This window comes from Choristoneura fumiferana, chromosome 20, assembly GCF_025370935.1.
Source record: "Choristoneura fumiferana chromosome 20, NRCan_CFum_1, whole genome shotgun sequence".
In the NCBI taxonomy this organism is placed as follows: domain Eukaryota; kingdom Metazoa; phylum Arthropoda; class Insecta; order Lepidoptera; family Tortricidae; genus Choristoneura; species Choristoneura fumiferana.
Window position 1 is genome coordinate 1,162,869 of NC_133491.1, and position 21,195 is coordinate 1,184,063.

The following is a 21,195-nucleotide window of genomic DNA, read 5'->3' on the forward strand; positions in this document are numbered from 1 at the left end:
GGGAATCCTTCAGTCCGTTTGTCTGTTTGTTCACCGTGACAGTAGCTAGTAAAGGTGACGTAACGCACAATTACGAGGTATGTAACGTGTGAATTATTTAAAAATGACCCGCTTTCGGTGTTTGTTTTGTACTTCAACTGGCATAATGTTTCATGCGTGGAGTAAGTGTTGTCGTAACTTGGTAGCTATGTGTTTTATTCTTGTACTAACCTTTACAATATAAATGTGTGTTCCTGTTCCTATAATATTACATCTGTTTTAATAGTAAGAGTTTCTGAGTTAAGCCGTGGAGAGGCAGACAGACGTGGGAGAATTATAAGTGATTTTTACCCTTTTTAAGTAGCTACTATGGAAACTTGGAAAGTTTTAAAATCACTGATTCACAGTACAAACTTATTTTTCTAAAAAATGCCCGGACATTTTGGAGCAAAATAACATATCAGAATGTAAAGTGTTTTCTTGGCAGTCAGCCAACAATAAAACAATATACAGAAGATGACACCGTTTTTTTATGTCTGCACTAGCTGCATAAGCTTTGGCTACAAAACTACACTTCTTCAAATGAGAATAATAATAAAGGCGGCGGATTATTTTTAATACCTTATACTGTATACTATATTAAAGTTGTCACCGATTGGGTTCCACCGGGCAGCCGGGACGATTTGGACCTTTTCTAGTCGGACTGGCAAGAGTTGGCCAAAAGTAGAGACGAGTGGAATGGAAAGAAGAAAAAAGGGAAGGCTTTGCCCGTCAGTGGTGCCCCACAATAATGTGTTATAATACAAGCTAAATAATAAAAAATACTTGACGGCAATATTGTTGGTGTTTCCTTTTTTTCGCAAGCCATTGCCCACTTCCAGGCCTAGGCAATAATTTACTATTTTTGCTTGCTTTTACAGGAAACCTTCGAAGTACGAGTCCAACGAACACAGTTTTACCAATCTAAAATTAAGCAAAAAGCAAACTCACGCGCAACCAGTTTCACTTGTCTCAAATTAAGCTAAAAATGCCGCAAAAGCCACACTTCGCAAACCACAAGCCTCAGTAGCGCAACTAATATAAACACATTGTGAAAGCCCGTCTGTCCGTTGACACATGCTGACCTCCTGACATGAATGACCTTTAGGATATGTTTATCAAACAGATGTTTAGAGTGAAACGAACACTCGGAGATTTGGTATCGTAGAACACTTACCTCAAAACGAGAACTTACAACTTAAATGGTTAGATTAATTGAACTAAAAGTACAAAATAAATTGAGAATATTTTTGTCACAGACATTGATTCTTAGATGCTGGTCACTTATTTCGCAGAACTATCATGTGAGAGGATTAGATGGTTCAGGTCAGGGCAAAACGGACTCGGTTAAGTTAGGTTCAGAAGGAGGGATCCTGATGTATTTTTTGGAACAGCCCGATAAGAAATATTTTAACATAGTAGTTCACTTTTTGTAATGATGCAAATTTATAACTATGCACAAACTTTCTCATTGTATTTGGATTGTTTTTGTTGACTGTACTTGCATTGTCAATTCAAATAAGAAGTCGAATTGGTTTGGCTCTTGTACTGCAAGGTTTTTTACTTATGTGAATGTAGCAATCCTGGTCACGACAAACTTTTTTTTTTTTTTATTCGACTGGATGGCAAACGAGCAAGTGGGTCTCCTGATGGTAAGAGATCACGTAAACATCTGCAATACCAGGGGTATTGCAGATGCGTTGCCAACCTAGAGGCCTAAGATGGGATCCTCAAGTGCCAGTATTTCACGGCTTCTACTCTCCACGCGAAACACAACAGTGCAAACACTGCTGTTTCAGGCAGGATTAGCGAGCAAGATGTGGTAGCAATCCGGGCGGACTTGCACAAGATCCTACCACCTGAAAACTTGTGCGAACCTTGCCAATATACTATAAACAATACATGTCATAACTCCAGGAAGATACGCCTGTTAATAAAGTATAACTATTAAATACCCTCATTAAATTTAATTAACTTTCTAGCTACCGAGTGGAAACAATATGTGCCGCTAATTACCATACGAAGAGGCAGCCGTGTCGCAACGGTTGCGCACACGCTTATGAAGCCAAACAAAGCGTTTACGTGTTTCTAATATACAAAGATGTGCCATTTCAAAGTGATGGTTGAGGGCTTAGAATGCGGTAGTAAACATTTTAATTTTTGCCAAGTGTACCCTGCTAATATTACAAATGCGAAAGTTACACAAATTATTTACGCTCATTTACTGTCACCTTACATAGATAACTCATGATCAAACGTAAAGATAATCCTGAATTACCCAGTATACAAATTTCAAAAGTAAAACATTTGATAATATTGACAACGAAGAGAAAAAAATGATCGAGATCTCTAAATCAATAAAATTTACAAACATAGGTACCTACTCATGATATAAAGTGCACTAGCTGAGGATAATACGCCATGTTGACGGACAAACAAACGTTACACAAGCTCCGTATTAGATGCGCCGGAGTGTTCTAGCGTTCTCACGGGCGATACGGGGTGTTCCAGTTTTGACGGATCCCCAACCATATCGAAAATCATAAAATAAAAAGATGGAATGGTAGTAAATGGTGCTTAAAAATTGATCCATGGTTTCGTTAATTTGTAGAACAAGTTCAATAAAGACTTGCAAGATTTGAAGCAAACAAAGAAAAATATGCGAGAATACGTTAAATAAGCCAGAAAAAGGAAAGAAATATGCAATATTTAAAGTCTCCTGAGACCCCGCGTCGATTTTTGTAATCTAAGTATTTTAAACTTGATGCCACTCAAGAAAAAAAAAATTTTTGCATAGTTATTATGATCAAAATTTTGTACGCTGAGTCTTAAAAGGATAGTGTTATCTTATGCGTTTTAATTAAATTTTTTTTTCGTTAGCCATTTTCTAATTAATTAATTAATTAATAATTGTCTAATAATAGCAAAAACAAGAGTTGACAAAGCGTTAATATTTTAATTGAAAACCTATTTAAAGAATTATACACTTTTCAAAACCCGAACAACACTTACAAAAATATAGTACGATTTCATAATAAGATGTTACGGTAAACTGCAGCACTGGTTTTGGATATGCCTTCATTTATTTCGGTTTTTTAAATTCATAAATAGTGAAATTTTCTTCAAATGAAATAAGCAGAATATGCTTGAACTTTTTAAAAAAAAAAGTGTTGAAACAAGAACCGCCTGTATATTTAATCTACTACGCGTTTTTTCTATATTCCACACAACTTACAGTTTCACACTCGTATGTGCTCGATGTCACTTATTGTTTGTTTTTAAACTTTACGCGTACAGTTGAGAGGGAAAGTGGGAATCTTAAGAGTTCATGTATTTTTAGTGGCAACTTTGTCCACCTACACTTTAAACTTCAGTTTTTTTATACTATGTAAATTTTAGGCTACGTTTCTACCAGAGATGTGCGAGGATATGTTTGCGAGGAATGTGTTTTCCATGAACCAATAGAAACGCTTCATTTATCTATCCTCGCTCCGCTCAGCTGTTTCCACTAGAGCTGTGCTGTGCGTGAATAGGTAGGGAATTTATATAGAATTTGATTGTTTTTCCTTTTAATTCCAATTAAAAAGCAAATCGCGGACTGATCAATGCTGATGAGATGGAATTTAACTACATAGACAAATGTACTTTTTTACATGTAAATGTTTCTATCTCATTTTACATATTTGTTTGTATGATAATTAACGCATTATTCAATAGAATGAATATCAATGTACTTACTTAAAACTGTCTCTGTCTGCATCTGTAACAAAATAAAGATAGATTTATTGTTTATGATAGTTTCGTCATGATCGTTATCATCAGCTGAAAGACGTCCACTGTTGGACAAAGTCCCCCCCTCCCTCCCCCTCCTTCTCCCTTAGAACGCTACAATGGACGACAACTAGCCACTGGTTTACCTGCAACTCCTGCGATATCGTCAGTCCGCCTAATGGAAGGACTGCCGTCGTTTTGAGACACTATTTCTTGATAATATTCTACCATATATAATGGGTTCCTCAATTTTTTCCGTGGATGTCGTAAGAGGCGACTAAGGATATAGGTTAAGGTATACTGTAGGTAACAGACTAGCAACCTGTCACTATTGTACCGTTTTTGTCAAACTTTTAACCTAAAATTGCTAAAAGTGGCTCCGAAGCGGTAACGTTTCGTGTGATCTGCCTACCCCATTTGGGAATACAGGCATGATGTTTGTGTGTGTATATAATGGGTTTCAATCGAACAAGTTGGTCTTCTGGTGGTACATGGACACCACCGACTTATAGAGGATAATCGTTTGTTGCCTTTGTAAGAACCTGTAGTACCCCCATATTGTACCTCATTCTATGATAATAATACATTATTGAATAATCATTGGAATTTTAATTTGTAGCAATAATCCAACTAGCTAGGATTAACCTGTCAGCGAAGAAGTCTTTTAACGTTAGCATAAGTCTATGATAAGATTAAGATAAATTATTAGAAGTTATAAAACAAAGTCAGACGAAACTTAGGTACATTTTAGCTAAAAGCGAATGATTTTTTTACAAGCTTATGCTTATGTCATATCTTACGATTTAAATGTGACCCATTTACAGTAGTCGGATAATATATATAACGTTGTTTGAATACATACAACCCATATACAGCCAAAAAAACCTACATAATATAGTCGGAAAAAACTTGCATTAATATTTAATTTTTATATTATGAATATGAAGTTTAGTCGCCGGAGCTCAGGTGTTGTAACAACTGAACCATTGGGAAATTCTACTAACTAAACAAACAAGCGTGTTGTTAATAATAACAAATAATATTAGGTTTTTTTTATTTATTTAACTTATAACAATTAAACATGCATTACATTTAGTGTTACTCGCCAAACTGTAACGTTTATTGGCGAGAAGCGCTCAATTTTTTTTAACTTACATACTTAAGTACCTAACCACCTCATTCTACATTGTACAAACTTGCAAACAGAAGTATATAAAAAAACTTCACACACATAGGTACATAATTATTTTGGATCCCCGTGGACAAGGAAGAGAATCCTTCAATTTAGTTTTTAAACCTGTTTTACTTAGTTTAGGGGTCTTTCTTAGTAAACTTTTTTAGCTCTCTCATTCTAAAAGGAGACTTTTGCGCAGCAGTGGGACGTATTTAGGCTGGAATGATGATGACAATACAATACAAAGACTCTTTATTGTACACCAGAAATAGTAAACGATACAGAAATCAGATACACAGAAAGAAAATTACTATGGTAATGACTTTTATCATTTATAAAAAAATAATGATGTGATGGCAGACTAATGCACCCACATACTGACAACGAAGTATAAGGGTTCCGTTATACGGGTTATACCATTTAAGGCACGGAACGCTAAAACAACACAACTAGTGATTATTATACAAGCCATCAACACCGGAAGTCTACATGACGGCTCCAAGTCGTGACTGTTTTGTTAAACACCATGAAATCTGTCATGTAACCATCACAACCAGCCAGCCGGACCTACCTACCGATACAACCTCCCCTCAAAACCAAGGAAGACCAGAGCTCTATTTACTCTGGTCCTTAATTATCACCATTTAAACCTGACCCGTGCATTTATAGTGAGCTCTTGTGGCGTAGAAAAGGAAGAGGGATCCTTTTAAATTGGTAATGCAGCTGGTATAAGATGAGCTGCTAGTATTTCTACATTTGTTTGAAATTGAGTGACAGTAACAGGTCAGGTTAAGTAAGTACAGTTCATACTGGACTGTTATTTGACGTTTGCGTGTCAGTTTAACATCATAATATGTTTTGTTTTGAGTGTACGCGTGCATTGCAGCAAGGAATGCTGTTTGTAGCGAAGTGTACACGCATATGGAAAATATTTATAAATAGCGATATTGTAGATCTATTTCAGCTGGTCGAATGTTTTTTTGTCGAATATCTTGCCTCTCCTTTTTTCTCTATCCTGTGGCGCTACAACGATTTGATGACTTTCCTCCATTTTGTTCTATCTAATTCTATAAGTTCATCCATTTATAGTGTCCATGGGCGGAGGTGATTGCTTTCCATCAAGTACCTGCTCACTCGTTTTCCCGATATCATATCAAATAATCCCTGGCCTCTTTTCTCTACGATGTTCTCATGCCTTTGTATGTGCCTGAGTTCTTTATCTACACACTCCTTTCCTTGTTTCCTGAATTTTCTCTTGTATTCGTCAATGGAAAACCCTTTTTAGCGATCCCAAGCGCCATCTAGTCCTCACATAGAACAACTGCTTAGTCAGGACTATCGCGCTATCAAAGTTTCTCAACTCGGATCCACAATACAACTTCCAACTCCCTGCTTTGGAGATCGATCCCCGGCATAACATCTTCCTGGAGAGATATCTCTATGGTGACCTTTCACTACACCTACGAACTACATTGGTATGGTTTACCTTGAAAATGATTCTAGAATTTAATTTTAAAAGAGATTGACAGCGGTATACATGCTCCCCACAGCCTCAGTGGCTGGCCTTATCTCTGTAAAGTATTGCTAAGCTCTAAATACTGAATAAATCTAAATATTCAAGAAATATCCATTTTATTTAAACTGAGTTTAAAGTCACGCGCGTAGATCCCCTTTACCTAAGCTCTTACCAAGTTACAGTCCCCACAGTACATTGAACGGATCCCATGACTGATGTGTGAGTTTAATCCTTGACCAACACTTTATTTATAAACTGACACTTGGCGTGTTCTACGGACATTCACTTGACAACTCTTCTAAGATTATATTATCTTTGTCCCACAATTGGGAAAGTTTGCAAACTACTATCAGTGGCAGTTACCAGCTCCTAAATAATCAATTCACAGAACACAGCATTACGCAACATTCTACTGCTCTCACCTTCATCATCACAAAAAAACCTAGTCTCGAACCCAATAATTTTCGATTTCGATATTCCATACAAGTCCGTGCATAGAGCTGTCAATTATAATCAACAGTTGACAGGTCCGAGATGAGGACCATAACGGGATGAGACGTATAAGGGTGGGTTACGCAAACGGAAAGTGAGGTCGTTGGTATCCATGGAATTTCAAGGGCGAAAGTTTGGTGACTATAAAGAGGTATGTAAGTCCGTACCGTGCCCGCTTTTGGAATACGATGGACCCATCGCTTCCCGTGGGTATCGGAATAGGTGCCTACGAGACCTGAGGCCATATTGTCTAACGCGCAATCGTATTCGCCACTTCATTCTACCCTCGTCTTATACCGTATGGCAGAAAGAAATGGAGAAAACGATTGTGATTTGTGATTTCCAGTGTTTGACAATAAGGTTTGCTGTGCTGCAGGGCACTTGCTGCTGGCAAATTTGTATGGGCACTGTCCTTACCCATGAACAGAAACGAAACATGTCTCATTTAATAGATCTTGGGCCTTGGCAACCTGATGATGTTTTACTAAGACGAGGATCGCCTTACGTATGGCGTTTTACTTTTAGTTTTACCTATGATTGCGTCATGATAAAAAATCATCAGGTTGCCAAGAAGACACGTTTTGTTTATGTTGGAGGGTGGGAACATTTCTGCCTTTTAAATACAGATTTCGGTCCTTTCAATACAGAAATACAAGCTGCACATAGCACAAAAACTTCCGAAAAATTTAAATGAGACTAAACGAGAATTACTTTCCTAAATAAAAAAATATTCCCCACGCCATATACACCACAACTAAACGGAGTGCAAGAAAGACTGCACACGTCTGTTACTAAGACATAATTAACAATTTTAAATCAAGATTGTGTGAATGTTTATCAATGTTGTTAATTAGTCATAAATATTAATCATTCGTGTGACTGATGTAACTGGTGAACTTAACAATGCAATTGTTATGGTAGCTGTTATAGTGGTTTTATCGTGCATAATGACGAATGGTTTTTAATTTATATAATGCATCATATATTTTGGTCACATGCACTACTAGAATGGCAGTAACACTCTAGGCTTTATTATAACAACTTTTATATCTAAAAAAAATATCATGGGCACTTGACAACAATTGACCTAGTTCTAAACTAAGCTAAGCTTGTACTGTGGATACTAAGCAACAGATAAACATCCATACTAATATTATAAATGCGAAAGTGTGTGTTTGTATGTATGTTTGTCCGTCTTTCACATCGAAAAGGAGCGAAGGATCGACGTGATTTTAGGCATAGAGTTGGTTTATGGGCCAGAGAGTGACATAGGCTACTTTTTATCCCGGAAAAATGCACAGTTCCCGAGGGAACAGCGCGCGATAACCGAATTCCACGCGGGCGAAGCCGCGAGCAAAAGCTAGTACTTATATAAAGAAAGAAAGAAAAAAATTATTCGTGACAAACATGAGAACAATGGATAAAAAAAAAGAAAAAATTAAAATATAGTTATGCATGTCACGAAATGGTTCCAAATCAGCAATCTGCCGGTCTTGCTAACGGCATAAATACATACTTTAAATACATATAAAACATCCAAGATCCGAGAACAAACATTCGTATTATTCATACAAATATTTGCCCCGGCCGGGAATCGAACCTGGGCCCTCAAGCTTCGAATTCAGGTTCTCTACCACTTGGCCATCCGGTCGTCAATCTATCTCCATCCTGTTCTAAAACCAGACATGGCAGGCGCGGATTTTGGACGGAATTTAAGTAGTAAACAAATGCAAATTATTCTTCCGGAATAATAGTTACGTGCGGAAGGTCGAAGCTTATCCTTATCAGTGGTGTTATCAGCAATCACTGATAACACTTACCGCGTCACGGAATCTGCATTGGGGGCAGCAGAAAGGTTTGTTGTTTGCTAGATTTACGTCAACGATGCGCAATACCTACCTAATAGATATAAGTTAGGTACTTACGTTATGTTTTTCACGTATGCACAGTAGAACCGTGCATAAAAAAAGATTAGAGGACTTGGCCATCGATTCTCACGGAAGCCTTGCAGTGCGGCTTGGAAACTCCACACAAAATTGAATTGCTTCACGGTTGTGTGCAGGTTTGCTCGCCATGTTTCGCATCCACGGGTTGCCCGCGACTCTCACGATGTCATCAGTCCGCCTAGTGGGAGGTCTGCCAACGCTTTTTCCGGTTCGTAGTTGCCACTCGAGAAATTTTATATCCCAACGATTATCGATATTGCAATTTAACATTAATATATATAGTAGGTATAATAGTAAATTATTATTATGTTACACTAGCTTTTGCCCGCGGCTCCGCCCGCGTGGTATTCGGTTATCGTGCGCTGTTCCCTCGGGAACTGTGTATTTTTCCGGGATAAAAAGTAGTTTATATCACTCTCGGGCCCATAAACTATCTCTGTGCCAAAAATCACGTTGATCCGTTGCTCCGTTACGGCGTGAAACACTTTCGCATTTATAATATTAGTATGTTAAATTGTAATATCGCTCGTATATATATCATTGGGATATAATAATAACATACCTATTTGGAACATTACACAATTCACCAATAGACCTAACCCCAAAATAAGCAAAGCTTGTACTATGGGTGCTAGACAACGGATAGATATACATAATATGGATAAATATATACGTTAAATATAAACAAACATCCAAGACTCAAGTACCATCAGCAAAATAAGTGGTCTATCAATTTTTAAACACGTTCCTATCAAATGAATATGTCGCCAAAGTCGAACTGTCAAGTTGACAGACACGTCTATGGCATTATTGTTTTCTGACATGCAAACGATTATCACGGAGAGCGCGCACGGAGAGCGGATGGCCGTGGGGGCCGAAAAGATCTCGAGTGGAGACCGCGGATCGGCAAGCGCAGCGTAGGACGTCCACCAACGAGATGGACGGATGACCTGATTAAAGCCGCGGGTTCTCGTTGGATGCAGGCCGCTTCCAACTGAAGCAACTGGAGGTCTGTGGGGGAGGCCTATGACCAACAGTGGACGTCCTACGGCTGAGATGATGATGATGATGAAACGATTATCAACTTTAGGGTGGTAGACCACATATTTGGCTGATGGTACAAACATTCGTATTCACCATACAAATATTTTCCTGTCCGGCGATCGAACCCGCAACCGCTAGCTTCGCAGTCAGGGTCACTAACAACTTAGCTATACGGTCGGGACATGGGATTTAAATAATATTTTTTTTGTGTAAGAAGAATCCGAGAAAAACCGCAAGTCAGTGGCGCCGCGTAGGGCACTCAATGCGACCCAGTTGTATAAATAGCTGCGCTGCGCCTGCGTCTAATCGCGGGTCAATATACTGCGCACGGGCGGGAAGCGCGGAGAAGATCCCGGGTTTGAAAAAAAAAAATTAGAAGTACTCATCCAAAAGTTTAATGGTTTAGGTCACAATTATAAATCAGTTTATTTAGTTGATATTTTTGGAATTTTTGACCTCAGGCAAGTATCTAATGTTAGTGGAATATTAACGAATATTTTATTTGCTATTTGCAAATAACCTGAGCTAAATATTATGAAAAAAATAATGCTGATTTTGCTGTTGTTTTTAATTACATTGGATGGAACTGGTGTTTCTCGGACTAGATAACTATAAGAGCATCTCCACACAGCCAGTACTTCGTGGACACTTAAAGCCCTATTGGATAACCGATTCAATACAATTCGTCATACATAATGATCAGAATTACTCATTCAATTATTTCACTGCAACTGCAGCTTGCTATGAACAAAGCTTTTATTTGTGTCCAAAATGAAAATATATTTGGTTTAATATCTAAATCTGTATAAAAATATATATATTCGGAATGTATGTTAGCGTAAGCGTGTCATGTCATTTTTATTGTGATCTAGTTACCCTGTTGCCCGCGACTCCGTCTGCGTAGAATTCGTTTATCGCCATCCCGCGGGAACTATGCAATGTTCAGGGATAAAAACTATCCTATGTCTTTCCTAGGGACTCAAACTATCTGTATACCGAATTTTATCTAAATCGGTTTAGTGGTTTAGACGTGATGAGGTAAAAAAGAAACAAAAAGATATATTTAAAAACTTTCGCATTTTAATACCTATTTAGTGGGATTATGTGGTGGGGTTTGCTGACAGGCGGAATATCGCTAGATGGCGTTCGTATCGTGAGGTCTTGCACGCGATTGACTCATTTAGTTATAAACTAAAAAAGGAATATATTTTTCTACAAAAAATAAAATAAAAGAAAAAAGGGTTTGCCAATGTGAGCGCGTCGTCGACATACCATTTACACGGTGTTAAAGACATGGAGAGATGTTTCACAGCATTATGAAAGAGTCAGTGATAACGACTGAGATTACAAAGCGATTTAAGTAAAGTTTCTTATCATAGATCGCGCGAAGTCATTTAGATCAAGTACCTGATAACGAAAGGCGTGATTTATGCATATTGTGATAACTGACAACCAGTGGCGTAGCCAGGTAATGCAGTGCAGAAAAGAGAGAAGACAAAAAGAACTTGTGAGCAGGCTCGAGCCTAATAGGGATAAGTTCACCTCACTGTATCCCATTCTTATTCCTATCTACCGGGTGTGGCCAGTAATATAAGCAAATAATTAAAACAGATCATTCTCCTCAAACTGAACAACATTAGTTCAGCGACTTTTAAAAATAATTAGTTTTTTTTTTAATTTTTATTACACTTTTAATTTTATTCGAAGCTTGATGTTTGTAGCGTGACAGGCGACGTCAGTTGTGTGTGTTGGATGGCGTATATTGATAGCAGTATTTAATTTGAATGAAAAAAGGGAAATTCAAAGACTCCATTATTTTTAAAAGTCGCTAAACTAATGTTGTTCAGTTTGACGAGGACGATCTATGTTTTAATTTGTTACTCGTATTACAGGCCACACCCGGTATAATTTTGAAGGTCAATATAAGTTCAAGCTATGTACCATCAGCCAAATATATGGTCTACCACCTCAGAGTTGATAATCGCTTGCATGTCATAAAACAATAATGCCAATTTAGACGACCAGATGGCCTAGTGGTTAGAGAACTTGACTACGAAGCTTGAGGTCCCGGGTTCGATTCCCGTGTCGGGGCAGATATTTGTATGAAAAATACGAATGTTTGTTCTCGGGTCTTGGGTGTTTAATATGTATTTAAGTATGTATCTATCTATATAATTATATTTATCCGTTGCTTAGTACCCATAACACAAGCTTTGCTAAGCTTACTTTGGGACTAGGTCAATTGGTGTGAATTGTCCCGTGATATTTATTTATTTATTTATTATTTAATGGACGTGTCTGTCAACTTGAAAGTTCGACTTTAGCGACATATTCATTTGATAGGAACTTGTTTAAAAATTGATAGACCACTTATTTGGCTGATGGTACGTGGAAAGAGGGGGTGAAGGCCCAATTCTTTCTCTATGGACCGGGGCCCTTGTCCTCACTAGCTACGCCATTGTTGACAACGCACTGCCTGAATGATTTGAGCTAGAATCTTAAAGTAGACAGTCGAGGAACTGAGTCGCGTATCAGGGCGGAAAATTTTCATATATAATCAATTTCGCCAGGTGGGAACTACGGTCCAAGGCCTCTCATTCTGAGAGGAGGCCTGTGCCCATCAGTGGGACGTATACCTACAGGCTTAAGCCCAGTTTGAACCTGTAAGAATAATAGCGCAAGTTGCATTACACTCGAGTTCATAAACTTGTGAGCAAAAATGTTATAAACACGCTTCTACGCTGTTAACAATAGAGTCGTGTTCAGATATTTTTGATCAAATTTTTGCTCAGAAGTTTATGAACTTGACAGTACATTGCGAGCCCGTAAAGCAAACCAGTTTGAAATGGTCAATTAAACGCCGTAATGTAATGCAACTTGCACGATTTTTCTTGCAGATCTAAAGTTGGCTCGTCTTGATTTTGACAAGTCTGTGTGAGTCAGTCTCATAATCATTCATAGTTAAAGCCTTTTATAGTTAAAGTTGACAAATAAAGTAATTTAAACTATACCAAATACTAAGCCAAGAATCGTCATTGAAGCCAGTACATCACCTTCAAAACCAGCTGTCGAATAACCGCCCACATCACGAAATCACGGCGTGCAGCGACAATGGCTATTCGCTGAAATTAAGGTCAATTCGCTGTTCTTAATCAATTCGCTGCGCGGGCGCCGCTAAATAGCCTAATGACGTGTGACGTATGTCATAATTACGAGGGATTGTGTGACGTCATAATAGGGAAATGGAAACAATTACTTTGCTCACCCGCAAACTTTTGAGTGTGCAAAGGTTTTTTGGGTGAGAAAAGTAAATTGTTTATGGTTCATTAAGAATCGGCAAAAATAAAGATATACATTTTGGCTTTCGAACACGCATGTTTTACGTTGAAAGCTGATTTCCAGATAGCTTTGCTTAAGACATTATTGTATTTAAACAAAAGGCAATAAAAATGTGAATAAAAGAATAGTTATGACACGATGTGGGCAGAGGCCATATGCGGCTAATTTATAACCCAGTTTACGCCATGTTTGTTTAAGATTAAAGATGTTTCGTACATATACGTCAAGATGGTAAAATATTATCATAATTATCTAAATTTCTTTGGATAGGGGAAAAATACTAAGATGAGACTTGAGATGATGTTTATTTTTATTTTTTTATTATGTTTCATTATTTTCATGGTTTAGACAGGTACTTTGGGCTAAATTTTATCCCTGACTGTTTTACGAGACATCAGAGATGTGGGTTGCAAACTAATGACGAGGTATAGCATCCAAATACCTAGCTTACTCGCCTAGTGACCTAGCCTGTGTGGCCTAGTGGTTTGACCTATCGCCTCTCAAACAGAGGGTCGTGGGTTCAAACCCCGGCTCGCACCTCTGAGTTTTTCCAAATTCATGTGCGGAACTACATTTGAAATATACCACGAGCTTTGCGGTGAAGGAAAACATCGTGAGGAAACCTGCACAAACCTGCGAAGCAATTCAATGGTGCGTGTGAAATTCCCAATCCGCACTGGGCCCGCGTGGGAACTTTAGCCCAAGCCCTCTTGCTCTGAGAGGAGGTCTGTGCCCAGCAGTGGGACGTATATAGGCTGGGATGATGACCTTACTCGCGCTTCTGTCACTTGCCCTTTCCTGATTCTCTGCTTTTGCTTTGTTTATTTTGCTCCGGGTTGCCTACCCAAAAATTCCACCCCTCGCCACTGAAGTGTAGACTAATTAACTTGTCCGATCATTCTTTCTTTCAGATAATTAATCGATAGCCGCCATTCCGGACGCTGTCTTAGGGTCCGATCCACCAGGGATGAACGAGGATGTGATGCGAGGAATGTGTTTCTCATGAACCAATAGAAACGCTTAATTTAGCTCGCCTCGCTCCGCTCAGCTGTTTCCATGTGCTGTGCGATCGGTTCATGGGGTGTAGTTAATGTACGACTTGTTAACGCACGCTCAAATAATGCACGGCCTGATAATCCGTGCTTATGTCCATTTGTTTTTCGTGTACACCGAACACTAATAAATTTAGAGAAAATTACTTTTTTTTTATTCGACTAGATGGAAAACGAGCAAGTGGGTCTCCTGATGGTAAGAGATCACCAACGCCCATAAACATCTGCAACACAGAGGCCTAAGATGGGATACCTCAAGTGCCAGTAATTTCACCAGCTGTCTTACTCTCCACGCGGAAACACAACAGTGCAAGCACTGGTGCTTCACGGCAGGATTAGCGAGCAAGATGGTGGTAGCAATCCGGGCCGGGTTTGGTCCTGGCGCTTCGCCGGCCGCTGCCGCGGCACGCTCGCTACGCTCACTCGGGTCGCGCATTGTGGGCACAATTGGACCTAACACAACCTAACACAAATCTATGGTCATTCGAATCTATTGTATTCAGATTATCACGTCGTACATTATCACTACGTATGTATGCATTACAGCGCGCGCAATACTTCGTACGCCCTGATAATGCGCGACCATGATATTGTACGGCATGATAATCGGAAGCAATAATGCTTCGGATTATCACGTCGTACATTATTGCACGTACATTCCGAGTTGTACATTTTTTTTTATTCGACTGGATGGCAAACGAGCAAGTGGGTCTCCTGATGGTAAGAGATCACCACCGCCCATAGACAACTGCAACACCAGGGTATTGCAGATGCGTTGCCAACCTAGAGGCCTAAGATGGAATACCTCAAGTGCCAGTTATTTCACCGGCTGTCTTACTCTCCACGCCGAAACACAACAGTGCAAGCACTGCTGCTTCACGGCAGGATTAGCGAGCAAGATGGTGGTAGCAATCCGGGCGGACCTTGCACAAGGTCCTACCACCTGCAAATATTATATTGTTTCCCGGTTCATGAAAAACACATTCCTTGTAATGAACACTTCCTCTCGCATCTTTGGTGACGACGCAGCCTTAATATTATCAACTCTCAGCGAGAGACTCCCAGACTATAAGCGGTGATACTCCGAAACTACCAGTAAATCATGTCAATACAGTCCCAATTTAATCCATCCATCCATAGCAGCCCTAAGTTCGTCCGTCTTCGGACATAGGCCTCCTCTCCATTTCTCCACGCCTGGCGATCGACAGCCTTAGGCAGTTGTCTCACAGCCAGCGAGGAAACGATTGGCTATAGACTATTTTTTCGCTCAAGAAACGAACAAAAGATATAAGATCCTGTGTGAGTAAAAGAGACATATATTAATAGTTGATCGCTGGCTGTTCACACTGTCGGCGAGAACTCGCTTTTACATCTTTTGTCGCAGCGACAAGAGCTATAAAAATCGCTGAGCTATAGATACTCGCTCAGCGATGTCAGCTTGGCGGCCGCCCCGCACGAGCGAGTCGAGTGGAGCGAGTAATCGCCTGTCGCACTCGAACACTCGCTTACAGCCAGCGACAAAACTACACTCGCTTCTCGCTGCTCACCCACTCGTTTCTAGTTACTCGCTCTACTCGCTTCTCGCTCATCGTCGGCGGTGGGACAAGTGCCATATGCATCCATTCTCCACCCGCCTGTCGGCAGATATCGTCCTTCCACCTCATTGGTACCTCCCAATTTAATATCTAACCTCAATACTCAAATGCTAAGCTGAAACTCAAGATCCGTACAGTCTGATCAAATTGTTTTTATTACTTGCGCGACACACATTATGCGCCCGCGCAGGAAGTGCCCACTTGACGTTAAGTCACTGACCTGTACGATATGGGTCATTTTTTGCGAACTATAAACACCTCTATACACAGGGAGGGTCTGGGATAAATTTTCAATTTCGTTATTCGAAAAAAATATTCGGAATTTCGTAGTTCAAAAAAGGATGATTTCTTAATTCCTCTCGAGACTTCAGAACTCTGTCTTACTGTGTATCGGATAATGAACAACTAATTCATGAAAAATTTACCTGTTGAGTTAAGGCACACTAACGTATGATTTAATCTATATAATTTTATTTATATATTTTCAAATACCTATACCTCTGTTTTTCTTTTTATCGCATGTAATTTTAATTCTTTTTCTATTTTTTATTCGTAAATTGTCTTCTCTAAACAAGATTAGCTGGAAGACATCCCTCATTATAAATAAGTCGCCTTTTTTCTTCTCTCTGCATGTGTATCTGTAAATATTTGTATTTTGAATGTTTTATATACCTTCTCAACCACTTGAAAACGGTCTTCCGAAAAGATCGGAACTAGTCGTACCGTTCCTGGCCCTATTTTACGAAATGCAAAATTCAAACTTCGTGTCTTCGTGTCCGCTGAAGCTTGTATTACCTACTTAAAAAGAGAGTGAGAGGGACGGTATAATACGAACTTCGATTTTCGAATTTCGTAGTAGTACTTGTACCAACATAATATAAACGTGAGTTGAACCATTTGATTTTGTAATTTTTTCAAAATATTATTTTTATATACCCATACTGCTTCTTACATACAGTGAAACTTGTCTCTGATGAATATATTTTTTAATAATAGACTATCTAGCGTACTATTTACGTTTTCTCCCAGTGTATACTAAACTTATATATCTGTTTGCTAAATAGGTGTTAACTAGTCAACCCATAATTAAAGCGCTTCGTTCCGCAGATGGGACTAATTAACGCGTCTATTTCTGGATTTTAATAACATCAGCGTGAACATTGTACATCTATGATTTTTATATTGAACATTTTCGGACTGCCGGACAGGTATCGAACCCACGCCTGTGGCTTTACGTGCTGCAAGTGTTCTACCAACAGACCACAGGGTTCATGGTGGATGCAGGCCGCTGCCAACCGAAGCAACTGGAGGTCTATGGGGGAGGCCTATGTCCAACAGTGGATATGACGGTGATATTTTTCTTCGTATTTTTTCTAGCTTAGTAAGTTTTCACTTAAAGTTCGTGTTTATGCTGTATCTAGGAAATATAAAATGACTTTTTATGCTCTAGTGCATAAAATAAAATCTTCGTCTAAGACCAAGGTAATCAGGTGTCAACAGCCACAAACAAAAAAGTTTCTACGCATTTTTTTAATATCTTTTAAATTATATAAAACTAAAAATCAATCGAATCGATCAAAATATATCTATAAAATTAAAAAATGGAATTATATAATAATGTATAAAAAATAAAGGAACACAGAAAGTGAATAATTATTTCCACTGTTGCTATTTCATTTCCTCTCAATCTAAGTAAAAAGCAGAATATAAAACAACTCGAGCATTAATCCCCCTCGACGTGTCTATCCACCCTCGCCGTACCGGCTCGGCTATATGAACCTCTTCGGTAAAATAGCTCGTTTTATGCTCTTTGTACAATCTACTATTTATGTATGTAAGTAAGTAAAAAACTTATACAATAAATAATAAATTAAATGATGACTATATTGTTCTAATCACCATCATCATCTCGGCCTATACATGTCCCACTGCTGGGCATAGGCCTCCTCTCAGAACGAAAGGGCTCGGGTCATAGTTTCCACGCAGGCCCGATGCAGATTGGGAATTTCACACTCACAGTAGCTGTGTGTAGGTTACCTCACGATGTTTTCCTTCACCTTTAATTGTTCTAATGTTAGGTTTGAATGGTTTACTAGTAAATATCTAACTATTTGTCCAGGCGCAGAATGCAACCGGTTTACCTTCCGTCGGCAAGTTGCAATATTGATTTGCATATATGCAAATTATATTGTAGGTAGATTACGTATTAAATAATTTAATAATTTTATTTGTTTATTTTATTTTGGGCCCGCGTGGGAACTATGGCCCAAGCCCTCTTGTTCTGAGAGGAGGCCTGTGCCCAGCAGTGGGACGTATATAGGCTGGGATGATGATGATGATGATGATTTGATGAAAAAATAAAATTAAATCAAACAATAAAACAAAATAAAATTAAACTAAACACTGTCAATACATTAACAAAATACTTATATACAGTCAAAAAGAATAAAAAACTAATATACTAACCTAAAAACCTCCCCCCCTGCATCGTGCCCGGTTCAAAAGTCCCCATTATCCCGGCAGCATTGCCCCCCTGTACAGCAATGGACACCAGTTGAACCAGCCACGACCAGACCGGGGATCGCGCCCCCTATCCTTGAGACGACGACCCGCCCAAGTCTCTAAACAAATCAAGGGCCATGAAACTACTATGAGACTCATCATCATCATCATCATCATCCCAGCCTATATGCGTCCCACTGCTGGGCACAGGCCTCCTCTCAGAACATGAGGGCTTGGGCCGTAGTTCCCACGCGGGCCCAGTGCGGATTGGGAACTTCACACGCACCATTGAATTGTTTCGCAGGTTTGTGCAGGTTTTCTCACGATGTTTTCCTTCACCGCAAAGCTCGTGGTAAATTTCAAATGTAATTCCGCACATGAATTTCGAAAAACTCAGAGGTGCGAGCCGGGGTTTGAACCCACGACCCTCTGCTTGAGAGGCGATAGGTCAAACCACTAGGCCACCACGGCTTCACTCATATTAAATGATATTGTAACGCATAACTCACGTCTTAAACCGCGCGGTGAGCGGTGGCGCGTAGTGTGCGTGTTGCGGCAGCCACCGAGTCGCGTGCTCCTGAGAAGAAGGGCTACGAAATAGCCCGAAACATGTCGAGCTAAACTCGGTTTAAGACGTGGGTTATCCGTTACAATATCATTTAAATCAAGGGCCTCCGAACCCCAGGGCCACGCTGTGTGTGTTTACGTATTTCTAATATTTATTGTGGTCGTATTGGGAGTGTATGTTTAAATTACGAACGTGTGATAGGACACCACGCGTAGTTAAGTCTTAATTGGTGATTGTTTTTTAAACAGTAAGAGTTCCTATTATACTTGGTTTGGTTAGGTATTTAACTAAATGTAAACAAAACAACGTCAATTGAAATTCCCCCATTAAACTATCTAAACATTTACATTTCTGTATTGAAATACACTAGTCTAGTTTGTATTACAATGATAGATAAGTAAAATGTTTAAAATCCTTGAATGTACCAAATCTGGGAGCTTAAGTTTGTTTACATTTAGTTAAATACCCAAACCAAGTATAGTCTCTTAGATAAATTAGGCAGGTAACTAAATAAATAAATATACTTAATGGGACACTTGACACCAATTGACCTAGTCCCAAACTAAGCAAAGCTTGTACTATGGATACGACGTACGCAACTTTATTTTAATTAACCTGATCAACTTAGAAAATTTGGAAAATATCAACTGCGGAATGTGATTGAATACGCGTACGAAGCCGCGGGTTTTCTCATAATCATCATATCAGCCATAGGACGTCCACTTGGACTTTGGACATAGGCCTCTCCCATGGAGTAAAGTTTTAGTAGAGTAGAGTAAAGTTTAGAAGTATCATCATCATCATGTCAGCCGAAAGACGTCCACTGCTGGACATAATAATAATAATAATTCATTTATTTATTCAGACAACAAAGATCCATACATTATTAGTAATTTGCTTATAACTATGTTAGTATACATATTGGACGAGTGATAGTGTGGTATTAATTAAATTTTGCATTATAGAGCACTCATTTCTTACAGCTATCATCTTCAGGAGGCTGTTAGTGCTGCCACGTATTCTTGTCAGAAGCGATGCCTTTTTTTTTCGTAGTATAGCATTAAAGCTATCTACTCGCGCTTCGGCAAACATAGTGGACGCACTGCAGAACATAGGCCTCCCCCAAGGCTCTCCACTCAGACCGGTCTTGTGCTTTCCGCATCCACCGCGATCCCGCGATCTTAACCAGGTCGTCGCTCCATCTTGTTGGAGGCCTCCCGACAGCTCGTCTCCCGGTCCGCGGACGCCATTCGAGAACCTTCTGACCCCATCGGCCATCAGTCCTACGAGCAATGTGCCCCGCCCACGCCACTTCAGTTTCGCAATTCTTCGGGCTTTGTCGGTAACCTTAATTCTACTGCGGATATCATCATTTAGGATTTAGTAGTATATTTTAAACTTATTGAATCTTCAATAGACACCATTCTGGCGCGTAACGCTATCGGCATGTTGTTATTTCCGACTCGGGCACAAAAAACTGTCCTCGATATATTTGACCAGCTGGTAACCCGACGCCCGCGCACGATCCTGGGGCGGGTTCCGTAGAAATGGTTCTGTGGCATTGAAATCACTGATGATGTTAGTTTAATGGATATATTGGACATAATATGTTTCATAACTAAGATTTCACGATAAAATTTAAATTGGAGATTTTATTGAGATATTTTAGTGATTACGCGTAATATTTTCATGTATCTGTTTGTAAATATTAAATATTTAGATACCCAGGAGTTAGTTAATTATTATTATAGTATTACCTATTAATTTAGTATTATGGCATTATTTAACTTTCCATTGTCTGTAATTGATAGTAAGATGTAAATTAAATTATATATTATCTTATTCATTATAATATCAGACAAATTATTAAATGGTCGATTAGTCAAGTAGAATTTTAATTTTATATATTTTTAATGGCACAGCTTTCTGTTTGTTTCTGGGTTTACCTACCGTATTTTATTAATTATTATCAATCGCTTTGAACTCTAAATATACGTCAGAGCCCTTGTTTATAGCAGTTCACACTTGACCAAGCTCTAAGATCGAAGGTTATTGGTTTAAATATCCCACGAGCATACCAACGACTTGTCACACGCTACTGAATGGGTGGTGGGGTTACATCCCCCTATAAGAAACAGTACGACAACGGCGCTGGAGAAATATAAGCAATAGAGAGTA

General features: G+C 39.1%; 1 protein-coding gene across 3 annotated transcripts in view; it reads right to left on the minus strand.

The window, feature by feature from the left end:
* form3 (FH2 domain-containing protein formin 3) overlaps positions 1–21,195 on the minus strand; it is a 124,579-nt gene that overhangs the window by 74,019 nt on the left and 29,365 nt on the right. For 2 of the 3 annotated variants that reach the window (XM_074103486.1, XM_074103485.1), the window contains exon 3: positions 3,757–3,778. The exons of the other annotated variant lie outside the window; for it this stretch is intronic. The gene's annotated coding sequence lies outside the window, so the exon portion shown is untranslated. The remainder of the gene's footprint in view (positions 1–3,756; positions 3,779–21,195) is intronic. 3 annotated transcript variants of the gene reach the window in all.